Below are 12,224 nucleotides of genomic sequence, written 5' to 3'. Positions count from 1 at the left end.
TTATCAAAGCTTTGATAAAGACACTGTGAGGTCGGAACGTCAGCATTAAATTCTCCTACTATTTCCTCATTTCTTTCTCCACCATCATTCAAATATATATATATATATATATATATATATATATATATATATATATATATATATATATATATATATATATATATATATATTTGATTGAAGTCCAGAGCTAATTCAATACCACTATCTTCTCAGTGATTTTCTCAATTTTTCTAATAGTTTGTTTGATTCTTGAGAGGAGGTCAAACACAAGACTTCCGAGATCCATGATGTTATTGTATCGAAAAACATAACACAAAATATAAAATACAAGCTTTCGGTTGAGTCATACAACCATCTTCAGGTAAGTAAGATTACGTATACAAAACAGGAGTTTAAGTACAAGAAAAAGGGGGAACTAGGAGAGTTAGGAGTCAGGTACTGGACGGAGATGAGGTCTTCGCTTCAACAGGACGTAGTTGGACATCTGATCACAGTAGCTGGACGTTTGGTCGTTGTTGCCACGCAGCCTCGTTGTGTAGTTGTAAGGTACTAACTGTGTCTGTCTGTATATTAATGATAGGAGTGTACATTACACAATACACTCCTATAATTAATATACAGACAGACGGTCTCCCTCGTCCCATATCCTTCTTCTCAAAGAAGCTAAACACCGCTCAGCGCAAGTACTCGGTCTACGACCGCGGGCTACTAGCAGCATACTACGCCGTAGTACACTTTCGACACTTCCTAGAGGGCCGTTCTGTTACTCTGTTGACGGATCACAAGCCGCTGGTATCGGCATTCAAAAGTCCACACGTTGCCAAATCCGACCGTCAACAGCGCCATTGGTCCTACGTCATCGAGTACGTGTCAGATGTACAATATATCAGAGGTGCAGAGAACACCGTCGCAGACTGTCTCTCAAGCAGCGTGAGCGCTGTCCAAGTTGACGTGTTTGACCTACCGGCCATCGCACGTGCTCAGGCGGAAGACGAAGAAACCAAGTCTGCTGCCCACAATCTTACTGCCTTCAAACTCTCTGTTGACATGTCAGTGTTGTGCGATACGTCTACGCCTCACCCCCGGCCATTCCTACCACAGCCCTGCCGTCTACCTGTGTTTCAACGTCTCCACAGCCTATCTCACCCGGGAATTCACGGCAGCATTCGCCTGCTCAAATCACGCTACGTCTGGCCGCGCATCGAGCAGGACGTGAAAGCCTGGGTCCGCAACTGCTCAGCGTGTCAACAGGCCAAAATCTGTCGCCATACGAAGTCCCCTTTGGCCAACTTTGCTGTGCCAAGTGCGCGCTTCGAGTGCGTGCACTTGGATATCGTAGGTCCCCTTCCACCAGCGATTGACGTGGGCCACCCACACGCTACACCGTACCGCTACCTACTGACGTGCATCGACCGTGTAAGCCGCTGGCCAGAGGCAGTGCCGTTGACGGAGATTACCGCAGCCTCCGTTGCCAGTGCCTTCTTCACTCACTGAGTGTCACGCTTCGGTGTCCCACTATATGTGGTGACTGACCGTGGTACCCAATTCGAGTTCGAATTGTTCCAAGAGATATCACGACGGGTCGGTTTCCATCGTCTACGCACCACGTCCTACCACCCCCAGTCTAACGGCTTGATTGAGCGCCTTCACCGTGTGATCAAGACATCTATGATGGCGCGATGTCAATGCTGGTTATCTGCACTGCCCGTAGTGATGCTTGCAGTCCGCTTACTACCCGGCGAGTCTGGCATATCGCCATTCACTGCCGTTACAGGCAGCCAGCTTATGTGTCCTCGCGTCCTAGTCAACACTGAATTAGACTCCGCCCGTGTTCAACACGAATTCGTCCGTGACCTCTGCGCACGTATGTCAAAACTTGATTTTCACCAGCTCACTGCAACGACTGACCACTCCTCCGCTAAGCCGTTTGTTCCACACCAGCTGATGAGTTGTGCCCAGGTCTGGGTTAGAGTGGACCGTGTCCGTAAGACCCTTGAAGCGCCGTACCGCGGCCCCTTCAAGGTGCTCCGACGTTCTGACAAAACGTTCACCATACTACTTCCGTCCGGTGCTAACGAGACGGTTTCCATCGACAAGTTATTACCGGCTCATCTCCCAACACCGTCAGCAGCAGCATCTACTCCAGCGCCAGTTCCTTCCGCGAATGATGGACTCGCTGAACCACAGCACACCACTAACGTACCCACATTCGAGCCAGAGGATACTCCTCGTGCACCAGTGTATACCAGATCAAGACGTAAAGTCACGTTCAAGCAAGACCCATATTTCTTCTATTATTGACCTCCGTACATCTGATATGCTCCGCATCTGGTGGGGGGAGTCCTGTGGCGTCCTGCGGCAAATGCAGGATACGAAGTTACATACGAAAGAAAGGAAAATACCGCATGACGCAAGTTCTCCATAAATCGATATGTTATTAAAAACTCCTGTTTACTCACATACAAGTGTGTTATTGTGTTAAATATTGAAAATGTGTGTACCCGTTGATATGTTTGTTTGGGCCTGTGTCGCTGTGATCGGATGGAAATAATTATTTCTTCGTTTCTGTTTAATTTCATAACATTTCACACACTTGTCATTAATATTTTTTTGGATTTATACTTATAATATTTTCCCCATGTCTGTTTGTCAATCTGGTATCTAATTGTTACACGTTGGCAAAGCTCCCACAATCCTCTGCTATGTTACCTATAAATAGAGCTAATAAATGCAGGTGACAGACAGTCTCTGTGAAGAAGTCAGTATCGCTGCATAACCCGAGCCGCTTAGTCATTTCTCCTTATCCCTGACTCCCACCACAATGTCTTACCACAAAAATCTGATCTACACATCCCCTACCTGTCTTAAAACCACACTGTTCCTCACCAATTACTCCCTCTGTTCCTCTTATAATCCTCTCAATCAAGACCCTTCCATAAGCCTTCCCAACTGCACTCAACAAGCTGATCCCTCTGAAACTACTACACTCACACTTGTCACCCTTTCCTTTGTAAAGCGGAACTATACAGGCACTCCTCCAGTCCTCTGGCACTCTACCCTCTCTTAAACAAACATTAAATAACCTCACCAGCCAGTCCACCATAACTGTACCTCCTTTCTTCAGACATTCTGCATGGCATCCATCCAACCCAGGCGCCTTACTTGCTCTAATCATCTTAACAGCTGCTTTCACTTTATCCTTCCCTATTTCTCCTCCATTTTCCTCACTCATCACTCTCATTTTCTTAGCGCTTCCCACTGCAACTACCCTTCCCTCCCTATCCTCCTTTACATTTAGCACCTCCCTAAAATACTCTGCCCACCATTCTCTCACTGCCTTCTCTTCCATTATCATCTCTCCATCTGCACCTTTTACCTTTTCTTCTCTACTTGATTCGCCTCCTCTTCCTCTTTTAACTTCCTTCCAAAACATCATTTTATTACTTTCAAAATTTTCTGTCATACTCTTTCCCCATTTCACATCTGCTCTCCTCTTTGCTTCCTTTATCTTATGATTAACTTCCTTTCTCTTTACTTTGTACCTCTCATACGATTCCCTCGTCCAAATTTGTGGCCAATCTATGAATGCCTGCTTCTTCTCTTCTACACCTCTCTTTGCTTCCTCATCCCACCACTCACTACCCTTCCTTCTATTTCCTCCCGCCCTCCTTGTTCCACACTCCATCTTTGCACAACTTATGACTCCCTCCTTGAACCATCCCCATTCCTCCTCCACTCCTAGTTCTACTCTATCCTTTACTCTCTCCCACTCTCAACTACTTCTTATACTCATTCTTCTTTTCTTTCTCATTCAAGCAGTTCACTGTAAGTACCTCCCTACCTTCTGCCCTTTTCTTCTTTCTCCACCTATTCTCCACTCTCAATTTACCTTCCACCAGGAAATGATCTGATATTCCCCCCACTCTCTCCCCTTAGAACATGTAAATCCTTACCTCTTCCTACCATACTCCTGGTCACCACTATATAGTCCATTAACGCTCTATCTACCACCCTTCCATCCACCACCCTCTCCCATTTGTACTTATGCTTGACTTTCTTCTTAAACATTGTATTTGCTATCATCAACTCTCTTTGAAGACACATCTCCACCATCAATTCTCCACTACGATTTTTGCCTCGAACTCCATACTTACCAATCACTCCGTCTATTGGGTCACTTCCTACCCTAGCATTTAGGTCTCCCAATACAACTACATTGACATTTCTCCCTAATCCCTCTATGCACTCATTTATATCTACCCAAAATGCCTCCCTTTCCTCTGCATTCTTCTCACTACCAGGCCTATACGCACTTACAAAAACCCACATCTCCCTTCCCAGCTTCACCTTCATTCACATCAACTTTGATGTCACCTCCTTCCACTCCTCTTCCCGCTTACTTATCTCTTCACTTACTAGTATAGCCACCCCTTCTCTCTCTCGTCCCCTTTTTACTCCTGAGTACCTCAAAGCTACACTACCAAACTCAGAGTTGCCCTTTCCTTTCATTTTAGTTTCACTCAAAACCAGTACATCCATCTTTCTTCTCACAAACATACTGCCTATATCTTCCCTTTTACTCTCATCTGTACCACATCCACACACATTAAAAGACCCAAACCTTAGGATACTGGTGTCCCCTTTTGGGGCTACAGGTAGTAAGACTCCAAATCCCATCCCCCGTCCCTTTTCTGTCATATTTTACGACTCAAGTGGAAATACTTGGTGGCAGTATTCATTTGCCCCACCCCAGAGTAGGTAGGCGAAAAAAGGAAATGAATATTTAGAGAAATGGTACAGGACTGTAACAAGGGGTTGGGGGACAGCATAACGGAAGGACAGTCATAGTATAAAAGTGTCATCGTTTCTCTATGTACAGAGTTTTCCTCTATCACAGATAAAATGATGTGTGACTCTGTTCCGTAGGGGCGCCCCATATAGACCCTAAAGTATCAACTGCATGCTACTTTGCCACAATAACATGCAGCCAATACCTCAGACGGGGTATAGCACTAATACAATTTCCTTCTTTCTCTTTGAATCATTTATCCTATTTTTAATAAAATCCTGATTGATATTCTAGCTAATTCAAAGCAGAAATATTACAGTCTACTTCTGATGATGAATTCTCCACAATATCCTGAAAAATGTGTATAACTAGTTCAAACTTTTTGAAAGGGGATAGTCGTATGTCCGACAGCGCGGTATGCAGTACAATCTGTTCACTCTTTCTCCCGGCAGCGTGGAGGGACTTCAGGCTTCCAGCCCAGACAGAGATAATTTCATTTACAGCTTTTGCAAAAGGATTACAGATTCCATGTGCGTGTGATTTAATTTACGTTCAGAAACATTTCGACATGCCTTTCAGGAGCTACAGGATTCCCAGGGTGGTGAGTTGTTAAGAAAAGTTATGTTCCAAGTCCTAGAATAATTAGATAGTTTATCATAATCTTTTGTTAAAGTTTGTAAATGGTTTGAAATGGTAGCCCCCTAACAGCTTACAAAAAGGGAAAAATATATGTGTACATACAATGTACTCTTCTGTCGGTTTAACACACATAAACAATCATACACACGCACACACACACACACACACACACACACACACACACACACACACACACACACACACACACACACACACACACACACACACACACACACACACACACACACACACACACACACACACACACACACACACACAATGAACGTTAAGAGTGTCCTACACAAATATAGATGGATTAATAACAGGACTGAATGAACTGAACGAATATCTGAAGGAAAAAGAACCGGACATAATGGGAATTGTAGAGACAAAATTAAAAGGTCCACTACCACCCAACAGCATAGGACACAATGCATATAATTATTGGATTAGAAACAGAGAGATAAAACAAGGGGGTGGAGTTATGTTCCTGACTAAGAAGGATATAAACGTGAAGAGTGTCACATATGGAAAGAATAGAGTAGAGATGATTATGATAGAAGTAGAAGACAGAGATAAGAAGAGCAGAAAGTTTGTAATAAACTACGTGCCCCCAAAAACAGCCTCGTGGGAAGAGAGTGAACATAAAAGTATGTTAGAAGACACAAGAATAACATTAAACAAGATAATAGAAGATGGAGGAAGAATAGTTATGATGGGCGACTTTAATTGCAAAGAAATCTGCTGGGAAGAGATGACCGTAAAGGGTGGAGAAGACTCATGGGGAAATGTTCTACTTGAGATGATTATTGACCACACAATGACACAATGGATTCAGGAGAACACTAGGTATAGAAATGAAGAAGAACCATCGAGACTATACCTAGTAATCACATCAGAACCTGAAATAGTGGAAAAGATAGAATACCAGGCACCAATAAGTAAAAGTGACCACATATTGATAGAACTAGAACTAAATTAAAAAAAAATACATGAAAAGAAATGAACAATATAGAAAAGGAAGATTGATGTATGATTTTTTTTTTTTTTTATAAAATAAGAGAATTCTTTCAAAATGAAAACTGGGAAAGAATACACAAAGAAGATACAACAGTAGAAGAGAAATGGAATATTTTGACAAAAAATTATAAAAAGGGAGTGGAAAAGTATGTCCCAAGACAAAAACAAGAAAAAGAATATGTAAAGTGCTGGTACAACAAAAGTTGTAGGGAATTAAAAGACAAAAGAGACAAGGCTTGGACCAAATGGAAAAATACAAAAGACCCGAAAAATGGAAAATATATACTTGTTATAGAAATGAATATGTACAAGCATGCAGAGAGGGAAAGAGAAAATATGAAAAAGATGTCATAGAAAAAAGTAAAGATCAACCAAAACTATTTTACAGATTTGTAAACAACAAACTGAAAAACAAACAATATTTGGAGAAATTAAGACACGGAGGAGTTGAACACACAGAGGAAATAGAAATGGCGAAAATTATGAACAAGCATTTTAAATCAGTGTTTACAAGGGAGAACATACAACCTGAAGAGATCGAATGGAAAGAGAGTCTCCCCTATGAAAGAAATAGAAGTAACAAAGAATGAAATAATGAAACACTTGAGTAATCTTGATGTCAGAAAATCGCATGGACCAGATGAAATAGCAAACTGGATTTTGAAAGAATGCAGGAATGAACTGGCAGACAAAATACATAGCATAATAAACAGTTCCTTGAAAGAAAGAAAAGTTCCAGAAGATTGGAAAAAAGCAAATATAGTACCTATATATAAAGGGGGAAATAAAGAAGACCCTACCAACTATAGACCAGTCTCTCTAACAAGTACAATAGCAAAAATTTGTGAAAGAATTATCAAAAGTAAATGGGTAAAATATTTAGAAAAAAAAAAACGTGCTAAATCCAAGGCAATTTGGATTCAGACAAGGACGATCATGCGTCACCAATTTAATATGTTTCTATTCAAGGCTAATAGATATAATACAAGAAAGAGATGGATGGGCTGATTGTGCATTTCTAGACCTAAAAAAAAGCTTTTGACAAAGTACCACATAAGAAGTTGCTTAAGAAATTAGAAACTGAAGGAGGAATACAGGACAAACTGCTTAAATGAATGGAAGACTTTTTGCAAGGAAGAAAAATGAGAGTAGTGATAAGAGACAAATACTCAAAATGGGATGAAGTAATAAGCGGTGTTCCACAAGGAACAGTTCTGGCCCCAATAATCTTTGCTATATATATATTAATGACATGGATGAAGAAATTAAAAGTTATATGAGCTTTGCAGATGATGCAAAACTAGTAAAAAAAAAGTGAACACGGAAGAAGATTGTGAGTCACTACAGAGTGATCTAAATAAAGTATGGGAATGGAGTAAGAAGTGGGAGATGGAGTTCAACACTAAAAAGTGTAGTATAATGGAATTTGGAAAAAGCAAAAACAGAATAACAGGATCATATAAATTGGGAGAAGAAGGAATAAAAAAAAGTAGAAAATGAGAAGGACCTGGGAGTTATTGTTATGAATAATATGTCACCTGAGAAACATATAAATAAGATTTTTGGAGAAACTTATAATTTAATAAGAACAATCAAAGTGCCATTTACATACCTGGATGAAGAAATGGTGAAGAAAATTCTAATCACTCTGATAAGACCAAGATTGGAATATGTAGCAACGATGTGGTCACCAAGTACAAATAAATGTATAAAAAAATTGAAAGAATACAAAGAGCAATTACAAAATTGGCACCAACACTCTCAAAACTATCATATGAAGAGAGACTAGCAAAACTTGAACTACAGACACTAGAGCAAAGAAGAGAGAGAGGAGATTTGATAGCTATTTACAGAATCATGAAAGGCATAGAAATTATTGATAGAGAGAATCTGATAAAATGGGATGATAGAAATACAAGAGGACACGGAAAGAAAATCAAGAAAGACAGCTATAGAAGAGATGTGAAAAAGAACAGCTTTCCTCACAGAGTAATAGACAGTTGGAACAAGTTAGATGAGAAAGTGGTGTGGGCAAAAACAATACATTAATTTAAAAATAGTTTAGATAAAATGAGATATGAAGACGGGACACCACGAGCATAGCTCCCCTTCCCGTAAAATACAACTAGGTAAATACAACTAGGTAAATACACACACACACACACACACACACACACACACACACACACACACACACACACACACACACACACACACACACACACACACACACACACACACACACACACACACACACACACACACACAAAGTTGGTCCCAACATTTGCAAACCTAACATACGAACAAAGACTGGCCGAAATGGAATTACTAACCCTGGAGCAAAGAAGAGAACGAGGGGACCTAATAACCATCTACAGAATTATGAAAGGAAATGAATGCCTTGATAGAGAGGACCTATTAAACAAACGGGACAGAGGAAAAACAAGAGTGCAATGAAACTCAAAAAGGATAACTACAGAAGAGACCTGAAAGAGAACAGCTTCCTACATAGAGCGATAGATGTATGGAACAAATCGGATGAAGAAATAGTGTGTGCAAACACAATACAACAATTTAAGAACAAACTTGATCTTGCGAGATACAAAAACGGGTCACCACGAGCATAGCTCCCCTTCCCATATATTACAACTAGGTAAATAAAACTAGGTAAATCCACACACACACACACACACACACACACACACACACACACACACACACACACACACACACACACACACACACACACACACACACACACACACACACACACACACACACACACACACACACACACACACACACATGGGTATTTTGATGACTACAAGAGCCACGTCGTTTAGGAAATTGACACATTATTAGGGTCATCCATATCAAATAGGTGATGTGCCTAAGATGAGACAAAGACCAGCACGCACGGTCGCGCTCTTAGTCTCAGGAGCCATTAGTTACTTGGGACGTCCTTCATGGTGAATGGGGACATTCCTCATAAATATATGGGATAGCATCATAATGATGGCGTGTACCGCTGTGGACCCCATACTTATATAGGGCTCTCCTGAATATACTGAAGGAAGTGCTGTTGAGGAGCCTAAGCTAGGAGGTGATGAGTAGCTACGGCCAAAGCCGTCACCTTTGCCCTACTACGCGCTTGAACTGTGAGGACAGGTAAAGTCACTGTTGGGAATCGGAAAGGAGTGCGGATTAGAACCCACAACTAATTTGATGCGAGATCAGAACGCTTCCGACTATGCCACCAGCGCACATGCAGAATGAGGTGGTACCAATACTTGTATCTCGCAGGAAAATGCGTGTCAGAGTGAGATTATATTCTTACAAGCTCTCAATAAATCATGAAAAGTAGACACAACATTGTGACAAGTTTCATCGTCACCAAAGGGTCTAGCCACACTGTCCCGTATGTTTACAGGCAGTGTGCCACCAAATGTGATTTAACAGTATCGAAGCATATTGGTCTCAGATATTAAACAGCCCGAGGAAGATAAGAATCTATACTTACATCTTGAGAACCCACGCAAAAGACAATGTATTTGGGAAATTGGTGGAAGAAATGGAAAAACATCAGCTGGTATATCGTGGGACTGAGTGAAGTGCGATGGGAGGAAGGAAAACTTAGGCAGCTAAAAGACACTCATCACTTGTTTATCCATAGAGATAAAGATGAGAAATAATCTAGTTTGAGTCTTGATTAATACAGGAATGTTATACGAGGTTATGTGAGTTATGTGAGGTTGTATGACTTATGTGAGGTCATAGAGGTTATGTGTGGTTATGTGAGGCCTTGTGAGTTATGTGAGGTTATATCAGGTTATATGTGGTTATGTGACTCGTTAGGATAGTAGATGATACTACCTTCGATAAGCAAGGCTCAAGAATAATACATCGTAAGGCTTCTGCAGATCATGCCATCATGAATTACAAAAGTATGGTGACGTCATGAGTTATAAGTGCTCGGTGAAGTAACACTTTTATAGCTTAATTACATATTCAATGACTAATTAGATAAGATTAGTAATTGAGAAGATCCTAGCTCAATTTCGGCCGCAGTTTGTTATCAACTATTATCCTTAGTCAAAGTCCCTGGAATAAAGAGTTATCTCATGTAACTCGTTCAATCTGACGGTATATTGTGATGACCAGCGTTTCTATCCTTGGTCATGACCTCCAAAAAAATATTCAGCCAAAGGGTTCTTGTACTGAAGGGGGGAAGGGAAGAGGAAGAGGAGAAGGAGGAGGAGGAGGAGGAGGTATAGGATGAAAGGAGATGGAGTCGTGGGTGAATCAGGTAGGTAGGAGGAGTTGGAGGACGGGGGGTGGGGGGTGGCAAGACCTCGTACGTGGGGGAGGATCCGGTAACACGTGCACAAACCCAAAAAGACGCTTAGGCCCACCTTTGCCCTAAGTGCTTGGACATCCAAACAAGGTTCGATGCTAAGATTTGGACAGTGATCAGTGAGTATTTCATTGTCATTGTGAGACTGCAGAGCAGTGAATACTTATTTAACTCCAATATCCATTTCACCGCAATTAACAATTTATGCATTTCTTTTTGCTGCTGTCAGGCAGTTTTATTCAGCCCAAAATGACGTCATATCGATTTTCACCCATTAAGTGACGTCACAGATGTCAATTTTATGACGTCACATCACACAACACCCACCATGTAACATTATGTAGTGGGTAGTATCCATCCTGTGACGTCATGCCACGTGACATCCACCGTGTTACGTCATGTCACGTGATATCACACCGCGTGACGTCATGTCAAGTGACAACTCTGAAGCAGCAGTCACACGAGGCGAGTTTACTCGCGCTATAAGTAATGGCAATTACTTGCCACATGACAGTCGCTACCACTGAGCCATTCACACGAAACGACTTGTAGCGGCAACTCCACTACACGTCCATCTAGCAACCTAGTAGCCCCGTGCCTCTTACGTAGAGCGCAGACATGTCAAGGTTAAGGGATCAGGATTTAAACCGATTGATCCTGTTAGAATGTGCCGAAATGTGACAAGAACTGTTGGACGAATTTGGAGAAAAAAAAAAAAAAAAAAAAAAAAAAGTAAGGGAGTGGGTAGCCAGATGGGAAAAATTAGGAACACCTACCAATTCGTTGAGAGAATTGGCTCCAGAAGACCCAGCTGGCTACATGAAAGTCTTGCGTATTAGCTCAGTGGGAGAGGTAGAAAGAGAAGAACGACATGTAGTAGCAGAAGAAGAAGGAAAAGGAGGAGTAGAAAGAGGAGAACAAAATTAAGAGGGGAATAGGATGAGGAGTAGGAGGAGGAGAAGGAGGAAAAAAGGAAGAGGAGGAGGAGTAGGAAGAGTTACGGGGACAAACAAACACCAACAAACCTATTAGTCCTTACAGGGCTATTTCGGTCCCTATTCTAAGGAGAAGAAGGAGGAGGAAAGAGGATAGGATAGAATTAGGTAAAGTAAATTACACAAGAATCAAGAAGAGGAGTTAGGGCGGAGGAAGTGGAGGTGAAGGAAGTGGAGGAGGAAGAAGAGGAGGAGGAGGGGAGGAGGGGAGGAGGAGGAGGAGATGGAGGAGGAGGAAGAAGAGGAGGAAGAGAAAAGGAGTTGGGAGGAGGAGGAGGAAGAGCAAGAGGAGGAGGAGGACAATGAGGAGAGGAGGAGGAAGAAGAGGGGGAAGAGAAAGAGGAGTTGGGAGGAGGAGGAGGAAGATCAAGAGGAGGAGGTGGACAATGAGGAGACGATGGAGGGAAGAAATAGAGAAAAAGAAATA

The 12,224-nt window shown here is 41.8% G+C and overlaps 1 protein-coding gene across 1 annotated transcript in view; it reads left to right on the top strand.

Moving 5' to 3' along the window:
- The first annotated feature begins 5,292 nt into the window (after window positions 1-5,292).
- LOC143025245 (trehalose transporter 1-like protein) overlaps window positions 5,293-12,224 on the top strand; it is an 83,811-nt gene continuing 76,879 nt past the window's right edge. The window contains exon 1 of the mRNA XM_076184705.1: window positions 5,293-5,390. The gene's annotated coding sequence lies outside the window, so the exon portion shown is untranslated. The remainder of the gene's footprint in view (window positions 5,391-12,224) is intronic.

The sequence above is a fragment of the Oratosquilla oratoria genome, chromosome 5 (assembly GCF_046742065.1).
Source record: "Oratosquilla oratoria isolate Oo_2021 chromosome 5, ASM4674206v1, whole genome shotgun sequence".
In the NCBI taxonomy this organism is placed as follows: Eukaryota; Metazoa; Arthropoda; class Malacostraca; order Stomatopoda; family Squillidae; genus Oratosquilla; species Oratosquilla oratoria.
Note: the sequence above shows the minus strand (reverse complement) of the source record. Positions and strands in the feature narration are given on the sequence as shown.